This window comes from Pezoporus wallicus, unplaced genomic scaffold (genome assembly GCF_028554395.1).
Source record: "Pezoporus wallicus isolate ANWC-B61680 ecotype Strahan unplaced genomic scaffold, APGP_CSIRO_Pwel_v1 contig_5922, whole genome shotgun sequence".
Lineage (NCBI taxonomy): Eukaryota > Metazoa > Chordata > Aves > Psittaciformes > Psittacidae > Pezoporus > Pezoporus wallicus.
The window spans coordinates 2431358-2456299 of record NW_026637228.1 but is presented as its reverse complement, the minus strand read 5'-3'; the positions used below and the strand labels follow the sequence as shown (position 1 = coordinate 2456299).

Below are 24942 nucleotides of genomic sequence, written 5' to 3'. Positions count from 1 at the left end.
CCAGGAGTTTCGATCCTAATGAAAATAACCTGAATGCACAGGATCTATTGTGTTCTCAGATGCTTAGCTGGAATCTGGGACATAGCACTATGATCAGCAGCTAAAATATTAATACTGTTTTTCTAGCAGGAATGTTGAAGGTTCAGCAAGTAGTGCATGGTCTGTGGTTTCCATTCATTCTTCACATTCAACTTTCTGAGTAGTATGTTGTAACACAGAGCGGCCGATATCTGAATTTCTTATTGCTTGACAAGGGGATTACTAGATAGCAAAGGCAAATTAATTTGATTTCCTACAGAAAAGGTAAGAACTTCTTACCCTAGAGCAGTAACAGTCTCAGCTCATGACTGCATGATACTGATAAACTACAGTTTGTTGTTTGATTTGTTTTTTTTCACTTGCTTGAGTCTTTGGACTTTTCACAGTAGGCTTATTGCTGCTGAGCCATAGGCCCTTATTTGATAACAAATAAAACCAGCAGTCCGTTTTTTTCCCTATAGCACCCACAGGAATCTGTCTGAGTATTATAGGCTAACTTAGTGGGAGGGCATCAGGAAAGCTGGTCTGCAATTGCTGGCTAGACCAGTCACTTTGTGAGTTCAAACACAATTTAGGTTTAGTTTGATTCTGACTTTACCATAAGGTGATTTGTGGATCCGGGGACTCATAATAAGTAAGACTCTCGATCCCATAATAACAATATCAAATTGTCAGTTACTGCCTGTAGATCCTGAGAAACAGGCAAATAAGGATTCCTCCAAAGATCCTTCCTGGTTATAATGTATGAGTAGACATAGAACCGGAGTCTGACATCTGATCCACTAAGCTTTACTGTTTACAAGTACTTCCAACAAACTTTCAAGAAAGATTATGTGAGTTGAGGAAGATAATAGATACAGAAATAAAAACTGAAGAGGAACATTTTTTTATCATGTCATCAGCTAAGTTTTTAACTGTTTATTACATTCCCACAATGTGAAGAGATGAACCTAAACTGAACTCTCAAAGCTGAACAAATCCAGAAGTCAGATTGACTTTCCAAATCACTGGTTTCAATCCATCTCTTTAACCAAGAGAATATAGAAGTTTGGAATGGCTGTAGTCTGGCTCTTATGTTGGTAATAGCGTATAATTCAAGTTTAGATGCCTAGGTACGCCGACTGATGTTAAGAGAGGTTGGAAGGAACTATTTCTTTGGTAAACCTTGTGAAACAGTCTAGAACTACTCTGCAAACAGGTTCCCCAGGGAAGTGCTCACAGCGCCAAGCCTGTCAGAGTTCAGGAAGCATCTGGACAATGCTCTTAGTCATATGATTTTGGTTTAGGTAGTCATGCAAGAAGCAGGGAGTTGGATTCAATGATCCTTATGTATCCCTTCCAAGTTGGGATATTCTGTGATTCTCTGATTCTCTCCCTTTGAAGAGCCTTGTGTCTGTTATTAACCAAATCCGGATACTAAAGCTGATGGACCTGATAGCATGTTTCTCTGCAGCACAATTTCATCTCATTTGGCAAAAGGACAGGCAGTTTGATGTCGCTCAGAATGGCAGCAACATTACCAGCAAGGATTTCTTCCTTGACCTCCTACTGAATGACAGTTGAATTTCCAACACCATAGTCATCTTCAGAAACTCCTTTCTGTTGACCATTCATAGCTTACAATTTGACTAGTATTTTCAGTTTATAAAGAAGGTTCAGGTTCACTTGAAGACCTCATTATTGATTTGCAGCTTTATCTGTTAGCCTTACAGTAATGAGGGAGTTGAATGTTGTCCTTTACTTTTCCAAGGGGAAAACTGGGGGGTGGGAAAAATAAGGTTTTGTCAGAACTATGAGAAGTTTATCAAAATGTGGGCCTTCTTTAAGAGGTCGAAGGAGAGTTCATATCTAGAAAGAGACAAGCTTTCATGTCAGGGTCCAACCATGGCCCTTGGAGTTCAATTCTCTGTCAAAACCAAATGGTGCTGTTGGGTTTTCTTTTTGCTTCCTCTTGCTGCTTAGTCTGTGAAGCAAATTGCGTGTTCCAGCCTGGCTTCTCAAGGCAACAAGTGAAAAATGGCATTTTAAAATAATAGCTGCCAGGTCCTGCAGCTCAGAACTGTCATATTGCATGTTAAAGCTCACTCCTTCCCAGAACTGAAGTGCAGAAAGTAATACGAATATGTGTGTGTGCATGTGGATGTTTCTGGGTCTGGAACACAGACAGATTCCCTACCTGGAAATGGCTTGCTATTATTAGACATGCAGTTACCAGGGGTTATGTAAGACAATTGAAGCTCTGTTTTTTAACAGAGACATGATTCATGCTACTTGTAGTAACAGTAACCACCTCCAAGCGAGACAGAAAGCAGACACAGACAAAAGGCTGAAGAAATCAATGCTGGCTGAACACAGCCATTCTCCTGATACCTCCTGCCTCTCAAACAGCCACCGGGTTATCAGCAGTGTAGGTTGATGCTAATTCCAAAGACTTCTGGAGTTACTGAGCCAGTGCATCTGTATCAGTGGTGTTTGCAGGGAGCGGCTGAGGCTGCAGGAGCTGCAAGAAGAGACAGAGCTGCACACACTTCGCGTCTCTGGTGTTCCACAGGAGGCTGGGGTTGCTGTGAGCAGAACGAGCACACCTACTCTGTTTTCTCAGTTACTCCTGCTGGGAAAGCCTGGAACCAAAACAACTTTTGGCTTCTCTGCAGTTAACACTTCTATAGTCATTTTTATAGTAATGTGGAGGGAGAGTCGAGACCTGGAGTAACTTTGAACTTCTGCCAGCACTCTTCATTAGAACAAATTTTGAAATCTGATTGAACTAGCATAGGTCTGAGCTCCCCTGCAGCTAAGATTCCTGATCCATCTCCTATGGTACTTCTTGCTGGTTGTGGCAGAGATCAGAGTATCTCCCACATATCAGAATATCTTCATGGGTTTGTTCAACTGTGCCATTTTCTTATCTGTTGGGATAAGGTAGCTGCCAGATTGTCTACAATCAAAGATCCAATCTTTTCCTCACAGATTTTTCTCACAGATTTTCTTTCCTGATGGAAAACAGGGTTATGTTCAGAATACCAAAGTGAATACCAGTAGGGTGCTTACTTACAGAGTGTCACCTTCCAGAAATAAAAGGCAGGGAGGTTGCTATGTGGTCCCCTCAAGTCACTGCCATTCCCTACCTGTCTCCTCTTTGAAGACTGAGAATCTCCTCTAAAATTTCATTTCAGCATCATCTAAACCGTTCTGCGTAGTAATTTCTGCTGTCAAGGAAGAAGATGCTGAAGATTTGGAAATGGTCTTTTTAGCATTCAGGAGACAGCCCTCCTACATTAGCAGAACTTACGAACAACAACAGAGCCAACTGCCTTCAGTTTCATTCAAGAAAGTTCTGTAACAACAAGAGAAATAGTCTGAAAGAGCCACAGAAGAGAGCTGAATGCGGAATTCTAATAAATTCCAAGAGTTTATCATTTGCTAATTCTGGAGTTAGAATAACAACAATTACTGTTATGTTATTTTCATTAATACATCATGCTGTATTTACCGTACAGAGTAGAAATCACTTCAGCTGCTATTAATGTCAGTAGTCATTCTCCATCAGCCACACTGAATACAGTTTTAGGAGAAAAGTGAAAAATAACTCAAAGTGCCTTAAAAACAGCATTGTAGTCATATCGTGACTCTGTGCTTTCTTGGCACAGGGTATTTAAAACCCAGATCTGAATAACACAGCTGGCACTCACATCTCTACACTTCAGGAACACTTAAGAAAAATCCTGTTTTGATGAAGATGATACATAACTTTAGAAAAGCAAATAATTATCACAAATATACATCACAGCTCAGGACACATTGCTGTCAGTAACTTGACATTTCAAATGACGAGTTTCACAAATGTGCATAACCATCAGATTTGATTGAACAATGTCTTAGAATAATTCACATACTCATCTAGAACTTTTTTCATTGTGGTTTGGCACTGAAGCATGAAACAGGAAATCTACCGTGGGTTTCTCTTTGCTTGTGAGGAAGCAAATGCTTTGATCAGTTCTACGTACTCCAAGGCTGTAGTCAGTTATTCCTCAATGGATAAAGTAACCAAAGCCCAGAGTGACTTTGTTTCTCTGTGGGTCCTGTGTGATATTTTATATATAGTTTTTGACATAATCAAACAAGCTTTCATTTGTACAGTTTGAGGCCAGAGGCAGCAAGCACATGGGAAGAATGATATGGGAAAACATGTTCGTGATGCTTTTTACCTAGTCTTTTCATTGTGTTGGTTACTGACTCTTTAATGATTGACTTGCAAGGGAAATCTTCAGAGACAGAAGACAGTCATCCAAAACAAAACAAAACAAAAATATTCAAAATCATTTGAGTGTTTTACCTGACTGTCAGTAGCATGATTGTTTAGCTCAGCATTCGGGCAGTGTTGTTATGAATCTTAAAACTTACAGAAAAGATTCCTTGTCTCAGACCTGCCCTCAGAATGCACATAAACATGATTTTTTAATGTAAATCTTCCTCTAGTAAAGGCAGGCAAAAATCCTGCAAGTTTCTTCATCTCACTGTAAAACAAGTCACTTAATGAATGTTCAGTGAGAGGGAGGAATTCCATCAAGATGATGCCAAGTCTTTTGGGGGGCGGAGGTTGTTCAATTTTTCTGTTTATTTGTTGGATAACCTGGCTCTTGGTGCTTGAGAGAAACATATGTACTAGTGAAAGTTTCACTTCCTAGTTAACCTTGAGTAAATGGTTGAAGTCCATTGAAATGTATAGTTGGTGGTATTCCATTGTCCTATGTGGAATTAAATGAACATAAACATTATCTCGTAGTTTCTGCAAGTGGCAAGCCACGAAGGAAATAGGAATTCATAACTCCCATGAAGTTATCATTTTGTAACATCTTCCAGACTTGATGATCTTAAAGGTCTTTTCCAACCTAGTTGATTCTATGATTCTATGATGTATGACAATATACTTCAGACTTCTGATTAAGATCAGCTTTCAGCATAAGAACTGCAAATCTGGTAGCCAGACATAGATGCATCAAGTGCTGTACCATTGTGACCAGGAGGGAGGGGTGTATGACAGAACCAGTACCAACAATGTAAATCTTCATTAAATTGTGTTATGTATTGAGATCATACAGTACCTGAACCTAGGTGCAAATATGTTATCAGTTTACAAACCTGGTTGCTGAAACATGGAGGTCTGTTCCTTGAGGATGTGTGGTACTTTCTTCAATTCAACAACATCTATGGGACTAAGGGTTTCAGGGTTTATGCCAAAGTACTGGCGAGGACAGCATTCAATGAAACCAAAGCAATGTGTAGCGGAGGAGGAAAAGACTCAGCTCATTCTCTTCATATGCTTTCATTGTTTTTGTTCTTCCTGAAAAATAATGTCCTTTCAGATTTCGTTTGACATCTCCATGATGTTGAACAGATTCGGAGAAATCACCAATATTTTGACAGGGTTCCTTGGCAATGAAATGTTCATGAAGCTCATCTGTCATGAGCTAATCTGGCTCATCTAGCCAAAGCAGTAGCTTAGGCAGATATATTACTGTAGCAATTTAATTTCTACACATTTTCTTCGTCTCTGGTGATTGCAGTGATGGCAACTCATATTTCAGTTGCAGAAACATGGGTAGTAATTGCAGCACAACTATAACTTTGGTTTAGTGAAAACCTTGCTTTAGGTAGCAAGGAAGTGTCATATTGTCCAGTTGTCAACTTCTTAGTAACAAGGCAACACTCTGACCATCTTCAGTGTTCATGGCTTCAAAACTTTAGCGTTTTACCTTGTTCCCCTCCAATGAACCTTTTGAGTTTCATACCATAATGCTGTTGCCTTGTAACCTGCAGCATCAGCACATGAATGCCTGAGGCTGTTTATACTCTCAAACTGCTTCTATTAATACTAAGTATCTGTAGGAAACTAGCACTCAAGACTCAACAACTCCAGCAGTATACAAGCACTACCCACAAATCAGTCTGTTCACTGGAAAGCTTATGTAGGTGCAGTTCTACTGAGCACAGAAGATATACTCCATATTTGACACCAGCATCAATAAAATCATGACTTTATGTATTTGCTTCAGTCACACCCCACTTTAATGAATTGCTTTGAAAAGTATGTTGTTTCATTCAACATTCAGATAGGATTGTGAAGACTCCATAGTAGGGATATAGAGATTTCTGTGTTGTTATACCCAGCAATATTTTGTCAGAATAGCATAATTTTTAAATAATAATTGTGTATATAACTAGGCAGACAGATGTGTATATATATGGTTACCATGTATGTATATATCTATCTGTATGTACAATACTGTTTCTTCTCTTCACCAAAAGTGAAAATATAACTCATGGTCTGACACACTATCACAGCTCAGTCTGGCATCATAGCTTTTCTATTCATTACAGCTTTGTATTCATTTAGCTAAATGTTATATTAGGGCTTTTTGTTATCTGCTTCTGCTCTGATTGAGCCTACCAACTACTAACTTACAGTTGCTTCTTCCAGGTACCAGTTATCTTCGCCATTTGAAGTCAGGTGTGCAAAGCTGAACAGATGCTTAACATTACCTAACATTGCTTTACCTTGCAGCAGAGACATCTGGTCTGCTTGGGCACCATCTAACCTGTTTCTCTGCAAGTGTAGGGTTCATACACCCAACACACTAAGCATGAGGAGATCTTCATTAATGGAAATAGGCAGCACCTATATATGTATGTCCTTGTGCAAAATTGGCCTCTACCAGGCTAGAGCAGTCCCGCCTCTTTAAACAATCTTTCTGCAAATGTCCAATCCATTAACAAATTAATTTCTGAACTTCAGGCCCAATTACTGATAGTGCACATACAGTGTTCCCAGTAGAATATAGAAATGAGCAGTTTCCTCTCCTAGATGAAACCCTGACTGATGTGAAAAATTCATGCTATGGCCTTCTGATAGAATGTCTCGAATCACATTTGTTGATGGCTAACACTGCTGTTCTCATCTTGTTGCTGTTTTAAGAATTTCACCTAAAATGCTATTCACAGAGAGAAAAAGTGACCAAAAAAGAATTGCATTTAGCCTAGACAGCTCAGTCTGAAAATGTATCATGGCTGTGAAAAGCGTCAATTAAAAATGACCCCACCTTACTCAAGAGACCTGTACAATATGTGGATTAAGATGAGGCATGCTAACTTCTGTGGCACTAACAAGTTCTTACTTTCCATTGCCTCATGATAGACAGCACTGTGCCAGCACAGCAAATAAGAATAATCAGAAATAAGCTCACAAGAAGCTCATCTTTTAATTTTTTCATTACTAGGGATCACAAAAAAGGCAGAAGGAAGCAGACTTCTGAAGATATTGGGGGAAAGAGTATTGTAGGGATAAAACAAATAGCAATTAACTAAGAAAATGAGTCCCCTTGATCAGGACTCACTAAGACAAAGTAACAGCAGACTGTGGTACTAGGTCTAAGGCAAAGAGAAAGAGCTATTCCTTGATTGTCTCTTGCAGGTCAGGTATATGAGTGCCTTTAACAAACTGGGAATACTGAAGGTGTTTGGTGGTGTCTCTGAGCAGAAAGCAGTGCAGCCAGGGCTAAAGATAGAAATGTCCTGTGGGGTACCAACATGGAAAAAGCAAACTTCAGGACCAAGCACCAGCAGGAAATTGATGTTTATAATATTTAAGTCATCTCTAAAGGGAATATTGTGATGGTGTGTTGTGTGAAGAGCAGAATCAGGCCAATGCTTGCTTATGTGTGTTTTAAGTAATATGACATGACAGACAACATCAGATCAATGGTGATGATTAATGAACAGCTCTAGAAAGGTAACTAACAAGAGATGAAAGGGTAAAGACACAAATATCAGGAAGGAGAAGAAGGAGGATCATTGCCTCAGAATATGGAGTTATGGTTCACGAGGCCATTAATCATCAGCATTATTATGTAAAGTACCACATTTTTTCCTGACTTAATGCCCACTGCAACTCCACTGATGCCAGTATAGAATTGACCTAAAGTGTACGTCTTAAATCACAATCTGTAGTACATCACTGCTATCATAAAATGGACCCTCCCTAATAAAAACCAGTAATACAATTAAGGCTTCTTACACCTTCCAAATTACCAGATGAAGCTTGGGAAGAGAAAGAAGGAATAAAAGTAAGCATATATAAAATGCCCAAGTTACTATCATTAGTGGAAATATTTAAGTAATAAGAGTCTGCATTTCTAGAATGCATTCATGAAGAAAACTTATCCTCCAAAATCTTAATTAAGCACACAGTACCTCATGGAGCAGACATGGAATGCTTTCCTTTTCTGGATAAAGGAGCCCATGTAGAGGTGAGAAGTTACTTAACCCAATGTCATGCATCCCATTCCCCTCTTGTCCTGCTTGTCTGTCTTTTTTGCCAGTCTTCTCATGGTCAAAAATCCTTTTCCTCCATTTTTTCTCAAGATAGTGTAAGACTTTTAGGAAAATTTTGGGGTGTTTCTTTCTCTGTTGCACTCCTCATGTCTTCTGAAGCACCATTAGCTTTGTTGATTTTATATACTTAAAATGTACCTATCAACTGCTGATGATCTCGGTGCTTTATGCTCGTCACACTGGAGGAAAAGATATATCTATCTTCTCAGGCCATAGCAAAAATGATGGAGAAAACTTAAGATATTTTAAGTGTTGCCTTTCACAGAGATTTTAGTGCCCAGATTTTGTAGAGGACTTTGAACAGCCCATCTCTAACAACTTGTCTGCCTGACCCTTGATGTGAAGGCAGATTGAGTGCTAGGCAGTGCTACAAGAGAGAGCCACTTGGATTGGGATCCTGGAGATTGGAAGAGCAATAATGACATAAAAAGAGAGGTGGCAAAATATGCAGGATTAGTACATGCAGTTCTTAGGCATCTCTTGTGTGAAATTAGGAGTGAAGTGAGGAGAAGTAAAGACTAAAGACCTGATCTTGTGATTTTTCTGCTTCTAGTACAAGTTAAAAATTCATGTTAACTGAAGTACTGGGCAGTCTTTAAGTTCACATGGGATTTATGCCTTCAAAAGATGAGCAACAGACAGATAAAAGACAGACTGATATGTGCAAAGTGGATATAAGAAGTAAGGTCAGCATTCACAGACTAGGTGGGTGTATACAGGAAAGTGGGAAGGAGAGCTTGAAAGTAAGCCATGCTGAGTGTTAGAGAGGACTTAAATCCACAGAATCTTCAGGCATTGTTGCACCTTTGAAATTCAACCCTTGGCAATGGTCAAAGGTGTTACTCTTTTATGTGATTTTTTTTGAGCTAACCTGGTGCTGGCATATAGTATATCTCCCAAGCCCTGGTGAAACTTAGAGGTTCAGGCTAAGTTGAAGATTTTTGTGTGTGTGTGCTTGAATTTGCTCAATTTGCAATTCAAAGCAGACTCCAAGAGGAGAGAACCTACAGAAACTGGAATGAAATAAAATGTTTGCTTGAGCCCCTGTGAAGTACAGCTGCCGGATTTCACGTAGCCTTTTGAAATCAGTATGTAGCATATATCCCAGTCTCTGATAAACGTCATCATTACAAAATGTATAAATTGAACATAAAACTGAATGTATATTTTGTCAAGTACTTTATTACAGTATCATCTAAAATCCTTCATTGTGTCTGCTGGCACTCATTCCAGTGTTCCCGCTGCACAAACAGTGGGGTTTTTTTATTGTGTTGCATTTACAGACATAAATTCTAACTTGCACAGTGACATTAACTACCTGTGAAATAACAATTACATCTCTTATCATTTTTCGTTCACCTTCTTGATTTCTTTGATAAAGCAAATATTTGCTTTTCTTGTCTGATCAGACAAGGCAGAATCATTTATTCATGGAAATAGCACCATTGGCTTCACTGTGGGTAGGACTGAATATGCTGATGTCCCAGGAGTTCTTTGCATAGGTGAAGTGAGCAGGATTTAATTCTATCCCTGGATGTTAACTTCAGACGTACTTCCAACATCCACAGTGAGCCACCCAAAGATCATAAGAAGCTAGCAGAGGAGGAGTTATGTTAGTCTAGAAAGGGATTCAAATCCCCCAAAAATGTAAATACTTCCAAAAACTTAGGTCTGGGTGGTGAAATCACCCTCTAATAAATATTGCAGCTGAGGTTTTTCTTTGGATCCCTTTCTGTGTTAGTCTACTGAGTCCAACTCCCTCTTTAGCTCAGGAGATTTCAGGCATAAAACTGTTGCTGGGCTGAATCTTTCCTGAAAGGCTGACTAGAAGTGATTTCTCTAGTCTCTCACCACAGTAGACCTAGAGGTTCATGGGAGTAAGTGGGGCCCCTGCTTTGATATGGGCAATTGTTTTTGTGATGTAGAGACAGCAAAAGAAGAGAAAGAGGATTTTTCTTTCCTTTTCCTGCCTTTCAGTCCCGAGGAAGTGTTTGTTGCTGCTCTGAACAGGACTAGCCTTGTTCTGACGAGATGCACTTTAATGCCAAGTTTGTGCTAGCTCACCGTCACTGCTCCATGCTCATGCCATTAGAGTGAGCAACTTCCCAGAATGAATTCTACTGATAGTACTTTGTTGGCTAATCTTCCTTCTCTCTTCACTTCACCAGAATATGTTGGATGGGCAGGGTGGGCTAACTGGGAACTGACTGTTGTGGTTTGCAGCCAGGGCTGGAGGGATTGAAGCAGGAAGAATTTGGCGCTACCAGGCTGCTGCCAGCTGTACTGACAGCAGAGAATGCCAGTTAGCATTGCAGCAAGTTTTCATGCTCTTCGTAAATAATTATTATTTCCCCCTTGTTGCCCAAAACAGCAATAAAGAAACCTCTCAACACATAATTTTAAGTGTTAAGAAGCAGACAGTTCCTTTATTTCAGTGCTGGGGTCATGGGGGATCGCTCCTCCGATCGTGTCCTCTGAGCGCAGCATGAGGCATATATTTATGTACAGCTTAAACATACATATTTATTCTTTTTCCTGGAAAACCTAGATGTAGTAAAAGATTTCCCCAATCTCATTACCATAGTCCTTCCCCTTGTGACAAGTGTCTTCTGGTGGTCTCCAAGGGTCTCCTGCTGTTCACTGGTTCTGTTCACCTTGCCAGAAGTCACAAGTTGCTCATTCCTTAAGAATAACCTGGTTTGAACTGGTTTTTTCGATATGTTTGGTTGCCCTTACTTGTAGTTTTCACACTTCTCAGGATTTTCAGTTCCTGTTATCTTGACTTGCTATTGTTTGTCTGCAGCTGCAGTTAGTTACATATAAGCTAAAACTAAGCATATAGCTAATGGTTCATAACACCCTGACCTTTCCTTTTGGTTCTTTTTGGTACAGACACAGCCTTTCTCTGTTCCCTGCCCCAATGAACGTCTGCACTAGGTCCAAGGCTTGGAGTAATTTACCTGAAGAGTGATACCATTTGGAAACCACTGTAAGTATATTTTATCTCTTATAAAAGACTTCTTGTTTCAAGCAAAAAAAAAGACAACTTTAAAAAACAAAAATGAACTGCAGCACCTGTGAGCATTACTCATGAGGGTAAGCTAAGTTTTGCTTTTGAAATTCACAAGGAAATATGTGGGCAAAAAATATGTCAATAAAAAACTGTTAAATATTTAAGTCAGCCTCACAGCATAGTTCAGCAATGGCTGATTTGATCTGCTTGTATCTTTTAGGTTGGCAGGCTCTCCCTGCTTACTGCTCTGCTTTGTGCTTTTCTAGTTGGTTCATCCATATTTGTCTTCAGAATGTTTTATCTTCTTTTTTATTCTTATTCCTTTTTAATGAGACACTTTTCCTCTTGTTGGTGTTTCATGTAATACAGATTGGCTTTAATGCAGCTCCTTGAAGGCCTTGAGTCATTTATGATTTAAGGCCATTACAATTTGGTAGATTTGGCTGGATTGCATAGGTAAAGTTGCCTGAGAGAATTTTGACTTTGTGTTGTGCTTTATTATTCTCTGAAATGATCAACTGTGTGCTATTTGCACTTTTCCCCTGTAGATCTCATAGTTTTGATTTCGTATGATCAATTCTCAGTGCTTGCCAGTACTGTCACAGTGTTGCTGTAGTCAAGATGCTCTGAGGTTGTAAGTCGGGCAAGTTTTGTAGTGGGGCTTAACTTTCATGGACTTGTGGTTTAGATGGAAAAAAATGGACAAATTTGGGGGCACATAAACCCCACTTCAGGCTTGAAACAGACACAGCAAATTTAAATCTTAGTTTAACTTAATCTCTGAGTTTAATTTAATTGTGTTAATCAGTCTCCTGTAAGGGATTTTTGAGTTTATTTTACTTTTCTGTGTTGATTAAATTTCCGAGGCTTTTATTGCACTAGAACATCAGGCCTCTCTTGTCAGTTCTCTGTGCCTCCCATTCTTGCTGTGCAGCGTTCTGCTGGGATTTCTCTTTCATATTACATTTTATGGTGATGTTTTCAGGAGTTTGTGTTTTCCATTGTATGACATAAACTTGCAATCAGAGATTTTAAACAAACTGCCAGTCATGTGGCTGTAACAGCATGAAGATCAATGTGGTTGCAAAATCATCAGAGAAGCTGTGTGAATATTCAGGAAGTCAGCCTGTGCAGGACTTCTAACTACTGAAGCAACACTTCTGACAGGAAAACTGTGATGGCTCAGGTGGTTTAAAGCAAGCTTGTCTTGGGAAGCTTCACCCTCAGCTCTGGTATTCATGGTACCCTGAATTTTGAGGTGAGGTCTCTGGGCAGATTTCACTGCTTTTTACTGTTCTTTGGGTCTTTTTCTTTTATATATATATATATATATAAATATATATATATAAATATTCAGTGATTATACTATCTCTTTCACTTTGTCAGTTTTTAAATATGTATTGTCAATGTCATGTCTGGAAGAGACACAACACTGGCAGTGATAAGCACTGATATCAGGAGCTGTGTTAGTCGCACACAGGCAGAGGAAGGATGTGCAGCAGAACACTCGGGAAAAGTACCACTTACAATCGAACATGAATTATTTCTACACTCTTATGTTTTTAGGATCTGAAAAAAAAGCAGAGGTCTGTTTTGTTTTTAATTACGTACAGTCTCTATGAATTACTAGGGTTACAGATGATCTGTACACCACTGAGTTAAGTGCAGTGCTTGGGCACTACAGGCATCTCTGACCTGAGGGCATTTACTAAAAGGTGATGCCATATCTGTGAAGAGGGGAAATAATGCCTGGAACATGGGTGGGCAGAATCAGCCAGCAGCAGCACTTGTAACAACATCAGCAGCCCTGTGGCATGTTCCCTCCATGCTCTTTAATATGCAGTGAACAAAGGTCTGGTTGGTGACCCAGCCCTCCCTGTATTCAGAGGCTGAAAACTGCCTCATTATTGTTCATTATGTACTATTATTCTCATACAGTCACATTATCATAGCTTCCCCTGAGAGCCAGGATGCTACTGTGGGTTCTGCGCAGCTATGCTGGTTCCTATACCTGAGCTAATTTGTTCATTGCTAACCTGGTGTCTCTGCAGGACAGAGAGCTGTTCCCTGTGTAAGGAAAGGTTCAAGCATCAGTTATAGCTGCTGTGTGAGAAATACACTGCCTGTTTTTGACAGAGACCTGGTTTGGCAGCCCCGCTGTAAGAACATCAAGGGGAAATGCATTCCAAACCCAAGTAATGGTTGCGAGAGAGATACACGCAAAGAAATCGTGTGGAGATCAAGTGGAGATAAGGATGTATGCAAGAATGGAAGCAAGAAGGGGTAAATGTAGCAGGGCATTCCAAAGCGCAGAGGTAGTAATTAGTTTCTAGTTAGCTTTGAGGTTAGGACATCCACCATTTTATCTGTTCTGCCTTCAAAGTAAACAGGAAGGAGCCAGTTCTGTTTTGCAGCCAGTGCCCAGATCATGGCAGTCACTGCAGCATTTCAGGTTGTCTACCATTTGAGACCTTGTTGTATAATTGTGTAGTGTTAAGGAGCATGGAAATGAGGGAATGCCTCAATGCAATAAAATATTGACAGAAAACAGGAATAAAAAGATGCCAGTGATGGTACGTCTTTCTTTACACATGAGCTGGAAAGTGCTGATAGGCACAGTTCAGTTCAGGGATGACAGTGAATGCAGTTAGCGTGAGCATACAACTGAGAAAGAAGAGAAAATATTTTAAGTGGTGTAAATGAACATAATGGAAAATAAAACCCTGCAATAAATAGACAGGAATCCTGGAAGAGAGAAGATAGACTGTTTAGAAATGGACTGGATAAATCAGTAGCAAACATGAATTCTGCAGGTGTTCTGCAAGACTCAAATTAGCTTAGAAAAGTCAGCATCTTTTCTGTCCCCAACTTCTGGGAGTCTGTGCATCACGTCTGTATACAGAAGTGCCATCTCTTTGCTATATTGGCCTTCTGCTGTCCTTCTCGAGAAATAAAGATGATGATGGCCCTCTGATAATTTTAAGAATGCAGTTTTTGAAAGGACCTGTAATGCACCAGAGATGTGTGCAGGGAAGGAGCTTAGAGGTAACTGGAGATCAGAATGGAGCCTCTTGCTCCAAGGGCATATGCCCGAGTCTTTTGCAAATTAAGTTGCAATTTCTGTTGCCCTTACTAACAACTAAATAGCAAACTACTTCTTTCCAGGATTAGTCCATCCAGAACATAAGGACATGAACTAAAGTAGCAAGGTAGACAGACCCTTACTACTGAAATAATCACACAGGGCTGCCAATCACTGAAGTCCAGGGATGGTACATAAACACGTATAGTTTGGGAAGGTTCCACAAAAAATATTTATTAGTTGTTTCGTTCTCACTCTTACCCCTGTGCTTTCAGGCTCTTTGATGCAGCTATGACAGATCATACTTTTCCACAGGTAGCATGCCATTTTACTTTCTGTAACATGGAGATATACTAGAGAGCTTGCTGATGGAAGTGTTCATAGAAGAAGTGTGCAATCAGAAAAAAAATAGATTGGAAGGGTCCTCTGGAGATCTCTAGTCCAATTCCCTACTCAGAGCAGGGCTGACTTCCAAGTTGGATTAGGTTACTAAGGGCCTTGTTCAATTAAGTTTTGAAAATCTCCAAGGATGGAGATGCCACAACCTGATCAGCGTTTAACAGCTCTGCCTGTGAAGACTTTAGCAATAAGGTAGCAATAGAAGTGGACTATGTAAGTGAATGTAGAATATTTAATTAGAATATATAGGTGAAGATCATAGCAATAGGAGCTTTCTATGTGGGCCATAAGTTAGAATAAAAGGATAGCAATATACTCACAGCAACAGCAGGATTTTTCCAGCTTTGCCTGTTGTCCTTTGCTGGCAGCAGCAGTTGGATATTGCAGACTGGAGAAGAACTTTGTTTGTGTTTCTTTGTAGATAGTTTTGATTACAGTGTCTGCAGGATTTTTCTTTTCTGAAAAGCTTTCTTCAGATCCTTAGCTGACTTGGCTGTTTCCCTTACTCAGCCTTCCTCATGTGGAAGCCTGCATTCTTCTAAGGTGGTACTGAGATGCAGGCCATGTGTGAACAGTGTAAGAGAAATGAACTGCTGTGGAGAGGTATCGCCTCTAGTGCCAGTCAACACCATTGCTTCTCTTTCCATGCTATTGAGCACAAGTCACCAAACTGCAGGGCTCTGATGAAGAAAAGTGATGACACAAGAGCATCTTGATAACATAGTGTCAGCCTTAAAAGCAAACTATAAAACAAACAGGTTTGGAAGGGAAGAAGCAGGGAGTGCTGTGCAAAGCTTCATTGGTGTCACTGCCTGTTGCTGAAGTATTCTTTAACCTGTCCCTCTAATGAGTTTCAGAGGCCTGGAAGGCCCATGCAGATCAGCCACATGATGAAGCATCTGTCAGTGCTTGGTCTAACTTCCTCAGGCTGAGCTCCTACCCTGCAAATAGCAACAGCATCCTGCCCAGAGGAGGTGACTTTGTGTGTGGATAGAGCTGGAGTCAGAAGCTGTATTCTGAGTGTGTAACTTGGGTTAACCCTGAGCTGAAAACAGACCTTCAGTACAGCAATTCGGCTTCCAGGCTTCTGTGTATCTAGAGTCTAACCCTACATACATTCTTGGCTGCCTGCATAAAAAGCAATGCTATCTGAAAGCTTCTTTGGCAGCAATGCTGTGAAATAACAACTGTTCTATACACATATTCCCTGCAGCCCCTGGTGTGTGCTGGCTGCACATGGGAAAGTCATGGGATCTGGAAACAAGGTGTGTTAGAGTTCATACATCAAGGATCAACGCAGACTGTTATGAACAAAACATGCAGTCCATGCACTTTAAAGTGTATGTGTCCATGTAGGAGTTCTGCATCTAATGCATCCTTAACCGAGTAGCACGAGATGGATCCCAGTGACAGAACGGGGAACAGACAGAAGGATGCCCAAGCTTGGAGTGACAAGATGTGTGGTTTACTATTGAGGAAAAAAAAATAATGTTTTTAAATGGTTTGATTTTCCTTCCATTTAAAATGGAGCAAATCGGTTCATCCCTTTGCTCTACCTCTGCAACTTTAAGTAAGGTCCATTTGGTCATCTGCTGTTGATTTGGATCAGATTAGGTAGCCTGGTATATTTTGAGTGTATTGATTATATACATGGAGGATAGAGCAGCAGTACCACCTGCCTGTCCTGTGGCATGGGGGTGTTGAGCCCATGTAATTCAAGACACTGATGTGTATGCAGCTGCCAGCAGCTGCAGGGTCATGAGCATGACCCTCTGATGGCAGTGGTTCACCTGCAGAGCTCAGCACCCTGTCAGGAGGTAGAGGAGAAGATTTGCTTTATTTCTTTTTTTTGGCCCGTTTAACTTAATTTTGTATTATAATTACAGGTTTTCCTCCCTTCTCTCCCGGAGCTTTCAGGCTCCTGTCGAGGAGGCACCTCGCTGGGGCGGGGTGTGGGGGGTGCCGGGCCGGACGAGGCCAGGCCCCGGCCGGCTGCTGCCCCCCGACGGCGGCCGCCGGGAAATGGCGTCGGGTCTCGGCCCTGCCGCCCTTATGTAATGCCTTTATGTAACCGGCCGGGGCTCTGCGTCTCCTTGCCCCTCCCCGACGCCCCGCAGGAATAGGTCTTTCCTTGCTGTAAGCTCGAGTTGTTTAAAAACTCATGTTTTTAACATGTCAGCTGCATGCCGGCCTAGGTGGACAAGGGAGAGTAGGGCGTGTGAGAGAAGGGGCTCCCGCCTCAGCCCCTCAGGTGAGTCTGTCTCTGTCAAGAGAGGCTTTGCCTGCAGATGGGAATCCAGGAAGGGCTGATTGGGCACAGAGCGGGGCTGCCTGTGGTCCAATGGCACCTCCATGCTCTGGGGTGCTACCCCAAAACCGTGTTCTCCAGATGGTGCAAGGTGCCACCCTGTGTAGGGCCTGCTCCCAGGGTGACCCGCCACTGCTTGTGCCTCAGGTGCCAGCAGGAGATAATGGCGCTTAATTTCATAGAGTCATAGCATCATAGAATCAACCAGGCTGGAACAGACCTTTAACATCATGAAGTCCTTTACCCCAGGACTGCCAAGTCCACCACTAAGCCATGACTAAGGGCTTTTGTACACAGGTTTTAAACACTTCCAGGGATGGTGACTCCACCACTTCTCTGGGCAGCCTGTTCCAATGCCTGACTATCCTTTTGGTGAAGAATTTTTTCCTAATATCCAGCCTAAACCTCCACTGGCACAGTCTGAGACTGTTTCCCCTTATCCCATTTGGATGTTTACCCAGGTGCCATGGCCTTGTACTGGATCAGGGCAGTGGTTTTCCCAGCTGGAACATGAGGCCCGAGCTGGCTAGGAGGCTACCTGCCTTGGGGAGTAGAAGAGGAAGCACCTTCACCTGTAAAACTGAGCAGAAACAGTGAGATGTGGGTGCTTCTCTCCCCTATAGAATGCTCACCACTTCCCCTTCTGCCTCAGTTTCACCACTTGTGAAACAAAAGTGGTGATTAACTCCATGCCTGATATTCCTCTAATGCTTGGAGGTTCTGGATGGAGTGAGGCATTGAGAGCTCACATGCACTGTGTTCATAGCATGTTGTTTCAGGCTCCAGATCTTAATGCTTTACTTTGATGACCTCTGCAAGTCAGAATTACTTCAGTGGTTTTCACTACAAAATGAGTCTCTGCACTGATTTGTTTTGAACTGGAAACTTGCACATTTGTTTGCTTTTCAGGCATTTCTGTTACATTTCTGTATAACTTTCTCTATTCAGAATGCTACAGCCTTAGTTTTTATTTGTCAAATGGAGCTCTGACTGTCTAAACCACTGGGATGAGTTTCATTTTATATGTCATCAGTAGGGGCAGAATGAGGAGCTTCATGCTTGGCCTATTTGCTGTAACACAGTCTCAGGGCCATTGCATCAGAGTCAAAACAAGGAGCAGCTTGTTTCCAAACAAGAAGCATGGAGGAAAGTCTTCTCTGCCTCCTTCCCTGTAAGGAAAAAGAGAGGAGAGAGGGAGGTAGTGGGGGGGAAAGAAAGTTATCTTTAACAGATTCTAAAAATGCCTTTTCCCAAATATGCAGTCAGTGCCTTCAAAGGTCTCTTTGTTTATTTTCAGGAAGAAACCCAAGACAGCTGAAAACCAGAAGGCGTCTGAGGAGAATGAGATTACTCAGACGGGTGCATGCAGCGCCAAGCCGGGCCTTCCCTGCCTGAACCTTGAAGCTGTTCTGTCTCTGAGCCCGGCCCTCATCACTCACCACATTCAACAACAAACCTGCACGCACACACAGGGTCATCTGATTGTGAGTACACCAACGTGCTGCTGGGTTGCACTGGGGTTCGTGAAAGCACACCGCTTACTGCAGAACAGGTTTTCCAGTTGGATACTCATTCCATAATGGCATGAGCAGGACTTCCTCAGGGCTTACCTTTTGCCTTCTTTGGGAATTACCACTGAAACATAGCAGTTTGAGTTAAGGTTGTGATAATGCAATCAGCCAGAGGAAGCTGACAGCTTGTTGTTGGGTCAGGTTGCTGCTTCTTAAAAATTAAAAAGGGAAGACCCCTCAAACATGTCTCTTTCCATCTAGAGCTATAGTTATTGCTCTCCAGGTCATGGTTCTTATTACCCAAGTATATCTGCTGACTGCGGATTTTCAGCCTGGGCTGTATTGCAATGGGAAAAAACAAGTGTCTGCCTCTGATACCCAGGATTGTAAAGGATTTCCATGAAGAAAGGGGGGAGTGTTTTGTGGAGAGGACCAGTCTGAGAGTCTGGAAAATCTCTGTAGACCTGTGTGGTTGTACCAGTTTAAGGCCCTTGTTTTGAGTGTGTTCACATTCAGATTACTCAGCATGGGTTAATTGGCCTTTTAAAAATGTTCTTTTCCATTTGGCAAAACATACAAAAATAAGGGAGGGAATGATTAAACCAGGATTTTGGAAGGTCAGAACTTACACTGTCAGCTTTTCAAAACACTCATTTCACAGTGGTCCCTGCCTGGAAGTCTGTTGGGCAGGAATGTGCAGCGTGATATGAACCTCAACACTCACTAGTTTTAGAATAGATGGTTTACCTCTTCTGCAGTAGATTTAGGATGTTGTAAAATTTACGAGGGGGAAAAAAGCAGAAAGAAAGATGATGACACCAGGTTTCAAGAGCTCAGAAGCCAACAAGACTTTGCAAAGACCTATAAAAAAAATCAGGGCATGACAATAAAAAATCAGATTAAAAAGGATGTATATCCTTTTCTTTTTTAATTTAAAAATTCTGCCTCAGGGCCGAGCTTGGAAGCAGCCGGGTTATAGGGATCATCACTATCAAAATCACTTTAGCTGCAATTCATTCCTGTTGGCTTCTGACTTTATTCATTATGAGCTTCTTCTAGAGATCTTGATTTTAATAGAGCTGGTAAACATTGGGGAGACTTTCCTAAATCTCACCTGGTGATTTGGGGAGAAGAAAGAGATGTGAAACAATTGAGCAGCAGGCAGCATGCAATTTAGTATATACAAGAATTCTCTTCAAATTGGAGATGTCAAGCTCTTTGTTAAAACCGTGGTTCAGTTTTGTCTTGTAATGTTTTCTGAAAACAAAAAGCTTGTGAAAAGATGCAAAAAATGAGCAGAACAACAAGAAAAAATAATCCTTAATTTCAGACAAAGAATTTCTTTATCCCATTCACAAAGATGAAAGAGTTCATTAGTAAATGGGATTTGAAACCTCACACTGATGTTTTTTGACAGTACAAATGGAAACCCATGAAAGCAACCTTAGGACAGAGGCCAGCAGGGATTGTAGGGAACTTGGAGAATGAACTCCTGCTTTTGCTTTTTGAGGTGGCCAAGTTCAAGGGTGAGGAATATTGGCAGAGGGCAGTAGGAGGGAAGTAGAGCCTCCAGCTCTTTACGCTCTACCTGTTCTGTGGAACAACAGTCTTTTAGACCCCAAAGTTTTTGGTATTACTGAATCACCTTTCATTCCTACTAAATTCACAGTACCAATATGAATAAACTGCAAACCCAGGTTAGATGCTCCTTTCACAGTGAAATTGGTGGAGTTTTTTTCAGAAAAAAAAGTTTAATAATAATTTCAGCATTAATATTATGCTATCCCAGGAACTGTTGAAATTTAGTTCCCAAAATGCAGCTAGAGTCCTGCAAGAATTTAAGAAATGGTAAGACCTTTTCTCTTCTCAAGATTGACTCTTGTGGTGTTGATCTCTGTTAGTTGATTCCATGTGCTTTGAAACTGATGAAAAAAAACCCCTTTATTTATGATAGGTCATAAGCTTTATCAGGCTGTATTAGTTCGGGGCAGTATGCATGTAATTAGTGTTTGGAATGCCCTTGCGAAATAGCAATGCCAGTTTCTTACATGAACTAAAAATTGATTCATGATGAATATTAACTGCATATTTACTGTAGCTATCTCCTGTGTTATGTGGGGTTTATTTAATATTACCTCAATCATTAGTGCTGGAATACCTTCACTGACCCAAAAGATTAGTATTTGTGGCTCCCAACATTTGAAAATGGGCTTCCCCATCATTACAAACTCCTTCTCCTTACCTCTTGCCTTCCCTGCCTTTTTGACTCACATTTTCCCCTCACCTTAGAATTCCTCCGTTTGTCTTTCTCCTCCCCTCCTGTCAGAGCTACACTGCCACATCTTCTTTCCTCTCAACTTTTGAACCTGTGATGATTCTTTACCTTTTTAGGTCCTTCCCTGTACCTTCTAGACACTACAACATTGCTTCTCCTCCTTTGCCCAGACCACCATACTGCCTCTACCCCCACAGCTGGGCAGGTTATATTTCATTTACAAGAGGACATTCTTCATTCTGGTGGGAAGTTTTCTAGTGGATAGTGAATCATTTAAAAATACTTAAAAACTAGGATTAGATGGGAAGTTTTAGGAGAAGAGTTTTCATGGAAAATATTAGGAACACCCGAAAGAGTCAGCATGGTAGGCTGTATCAATTCTTGGAAAAATGCACTGATGTACAGATGGTTCCATAAGCCCTCATTCATGTGTCTGGAAAAATGACTTAGGGTTTACAGCCCACCTATTCAAATCAGTTTAAAATCTTTACTGACCATTTTGCATGCACAGTCACTACCGCTTGGCAGAGAACAGTACCACATATTATGAGAAATATTCAGAAGCCAGTCTACTTTAAAAAGTCAGGGTGCTTTTGGAATGATTAAGATCAAAATTCTTTTTCCAAGCATAGGAAATAAAAACTCTCTGATAGCCATCTGCTCCTCAGGTGTAAAAGGCAGAGGTGAAGAAAGCTGAAGCAATAGTCTGAATGCCAGTCTTACTGAAACAAGTACTTAGCAAAAAAATCTGGGTAAAGTCATATGTGACACACAAATTAGAGCTTAATTCTATAATTCTTAATTCTGTAATTCTTAATTCTACATACTGGCTTTGGTGCCACTTATTCCCAATGAAATGACATTACTTCTGACCTTTGTAGGACTGGGCCCTAGATTTCTGGATTTGAACATTATGGTGTATTTCCTTGGGTGACATGGTCTAGTGTGAGGTGTCCCTACCCATGGAAAGGGGAGTTGGAACTAGGTGATCTTAAGGTCCTTTCCAACCCTAACCATTCTATGATTCTATGATCTTATGATTTCCAATACAGATGAATCCTTGAAGCAAAATCCAAAACCTAGGGTCCATCGTGTCCAGTTCCCATCTCTTTCAGTGTTGGGAAATGCTAGCTCATGCAATGCAATTTGGAGAAACCAGTTAAAGGAAGAAGTCTTCTTGAGGTAACTGTTTCCATGTAGGGCTTGGCAGACAAAAAGCACCGCTTAGAATTAATTTGGAATTAAGTCACAGAGTGCGCGGATAGAGCTCCAAATGAGTTATACCTCTAGCTACTCAGCTGTCATAAACAGATGTAGCTGCTTACCCAGAAGAAGGGTGTTTGTGGGAAAATCTACAAGGACAAGCTTGGAGGCACAAGTTCTGGAAAGGTTACAGTGAAGCAAAGGAAAGCATATGAGATTGGTGCTGTTTGCAGTTTTCCACATACTTTCTTGCTTATGGATAGAGAATGTATATAGTTGGTGGAGTCCTACTTTGAGGGCTGAACTGCCTTAGGTAAAGCTTCTAAAGATTTTTCTGAGAGGAAAGGGAAGGAAGTCATCAGGACTTGGCTTTATTTAAATTGATTTGGTCTGTATAGGCCACTCACTTCAGGAGCCCTTCATAAAGCATCTGTAACTATATGCATTTTGCAAGTGCCAAGAGATAAGATCATTTTGGCAGAAACTTTCACCAGTTCTCAGAGATACAGTCAGACAAAAACTTAATTCAGGCTCTGATGTATGCATCTTAACAGATGTGTCCAAACTCAAAGGAATCCCATGGGAACAGTACAACTGAATTTCTTTGTCTCTATTGATAGTTGAAAGAGTTATTCTTAGACATTGGATGGTCCATCTGTGAAGGAATTTGTTCCAGACAAGGGAAAAGCAACATCTTTGTGAAGAGTTTCCATGGGACTGAGAGGCAGGTTGGACTATCATTGTGAAAACCGCTGAAGCAATTTCGATGATTTTAGAGTACACAATTCTGGTAAAGACCTGAGATTCTGGTAGGGAATAAAAGCTGAGAAGGAAAGTGGGGCATGGATAATTTCTGAAAAATCCATGAAATAATCATTGGCAAGATGTTGAGATGGGGGAGGACTTTCTAAAGTTAAGTTTTAGCAAGAGACCAGGGAGTTTTTATGTGTTAAATAGAATGCACTTTATAAACACTGTTGGCGATGGGCCACATGTGAAGACTTTGTCCATACATGCTCAAGTGACATGGCTGATGTGGGCCAATTTCAGCATTTTTTAGCTTTAACAGGATGGGAACTTTGAGGCAGTGTTTTCTTTTTCTCCTCCTATGTTCTGATTTTTGTAGCTCGCTAGGTTTCCAGCATAATGGGGAAAGGCAGAGGGGGAACTTCACAAGATTCCTGAACCCCACAGAGCATTGAAAGTGGATGTGGAAACTCCAGGTTTTCATTTTCTTGAGCAGATAGAGGAAACTACCATTCACTTTCCATGAACCAACAAGTTTGATTTACCTGGGGGTGCAAATAGAGGCTAGATGGGTCTGAAGGTGGTTTGGCCTCATCTTTGCACTTTAGGTTTCATGTGTTTCTCTTAGAGGTTCTGTGTCAGGAAGAGAACATGTGCTTATCGTTTTCCCTTTGCCTCTGGACATTTGTGGCTGTGATTCCCTAGGAAGTGCTCTGGTGCTTTCACATGATCTCCACTCTCAGAGAGGATGGGGGCAGGGGGGGATGTTGATTCTTCCAGACCCCGTGTTTTCAGAGGCAGGCAGTATGTCAATAATAATTTAATCTGTATTTTTGCTGATCTATGTGCAGCATGTGTTAGCTAATGCTGAATATTTTTAGGTTGGTTTTGGTGACCTAAGAAATGGTGTATGTTTATCTATCTATTTTAGATAATATAATAATAATGATACAGGCCTTTTCTGTAGCAAACTAAACTGAAAACAAGGACATCCATAGTTCTCAAATACCGATGTCACAACACTTAGTTATACTTTCATCTTGCAGAACATTTGAAATCTTGTTTAGTAAGTGTTTCTCTTTTTAACAGTTATAAGTAGTTTCTATATCCTGTAGGTTTATATTTCTGTTTGTAACATTATCAGAGAAATATCAGCCAGGAATGACTTGTGTTTTCGTAGAAGCAAATAAATGTTTCTTGATTTGTGCAGAAACAGGAGTAAGTACAAGTACAGGTAGGTAAAACTGTTAAGCTGAGCTCACCTGCCTCTGTTGAAAAAGCCATCACAATGCTCTAAAGAATCGGTGGTGTAAAATGTTTTACTACTGATAGGAACTGGTCTCCATATTCCTAATCAGTACACTAAGTGAGTTTTGTCAGGTTGGTCTCTCGGGCTTTTCTTCTCATGAGAAATGACTAATAGCATATGGTACTTCAGTTATGAAGTCAGTGACTATGTTTTCAGAAGCAATTGTGTGACTTTGGAGCTTAAGTTTCACTGACGCGTATATCAGTTACATTTATAATGTGTAGATGCTTTTGAAAATTTATCTAATTATCCTAAATGTTGATTCTCTTATTTGATGGCCTGGCAATACTGGCTTGATGCTACGTTGTCAATTCTTGTGATGTTCAGTGCTTTTCTTACTGCTCTCCATTTAGAGAGCAATAACATGCATAATTTCAGCTTCAGTTTAAAACAGCCGTGCAAATTTCTAGCTTTTATGATTTCAGGGGAGAACTTGGGTAGGTCCCCAGTGTATCTATTCTTTCTCAGTACCAGGGGAAAGGATAAAAAGGTCTTACTGCTCTTTAAAATTCCATAGCTTCCATTCTGAAGATTTTGAGGTGGCTGAGCTGATAATACTGTGATATTTCTGTTTGTAAGCCATGCTGCAGCCACTGAGACATATTGTAACCGTCCAGTAAGGTATCTGCAGTTTGTTTCTGAGTTTATCTGTTCCCAGCTTCAGT

The 24942-nt window shown here is 40.8% G+C and overlaps 1 protein-coding gene across 15 annotated transcripts in view; it reads left to right on the top strand.

The window, feature by feature from the left end:
- Window positions 1–24942, top strand: part of ZBTB20 (zinc finger and BTB domain containing 20) — a 452154-nt gene that overhangs the window by 408058 nt on the left and 19154 nt on the right. For 14 of the 15 annotated variants that reach the window (XM_057404358.1, XM_057404354.1, XM_057404359.1 and 11 more), the window contains 2 exons: window positions 11323–11419; window positions 18530–18716. The gene's annotated coding sequence lies outside the window, so the exon portion shown is untranslated. Of the gene's footprint in view, window positions 1–11322; window positions 11420–11843; window positions 12702–18529; window positions 18717–24942 lie in introns of those variants that run through there. The other variant, XM_057404363.1, reaches the window with a different exon arrangement.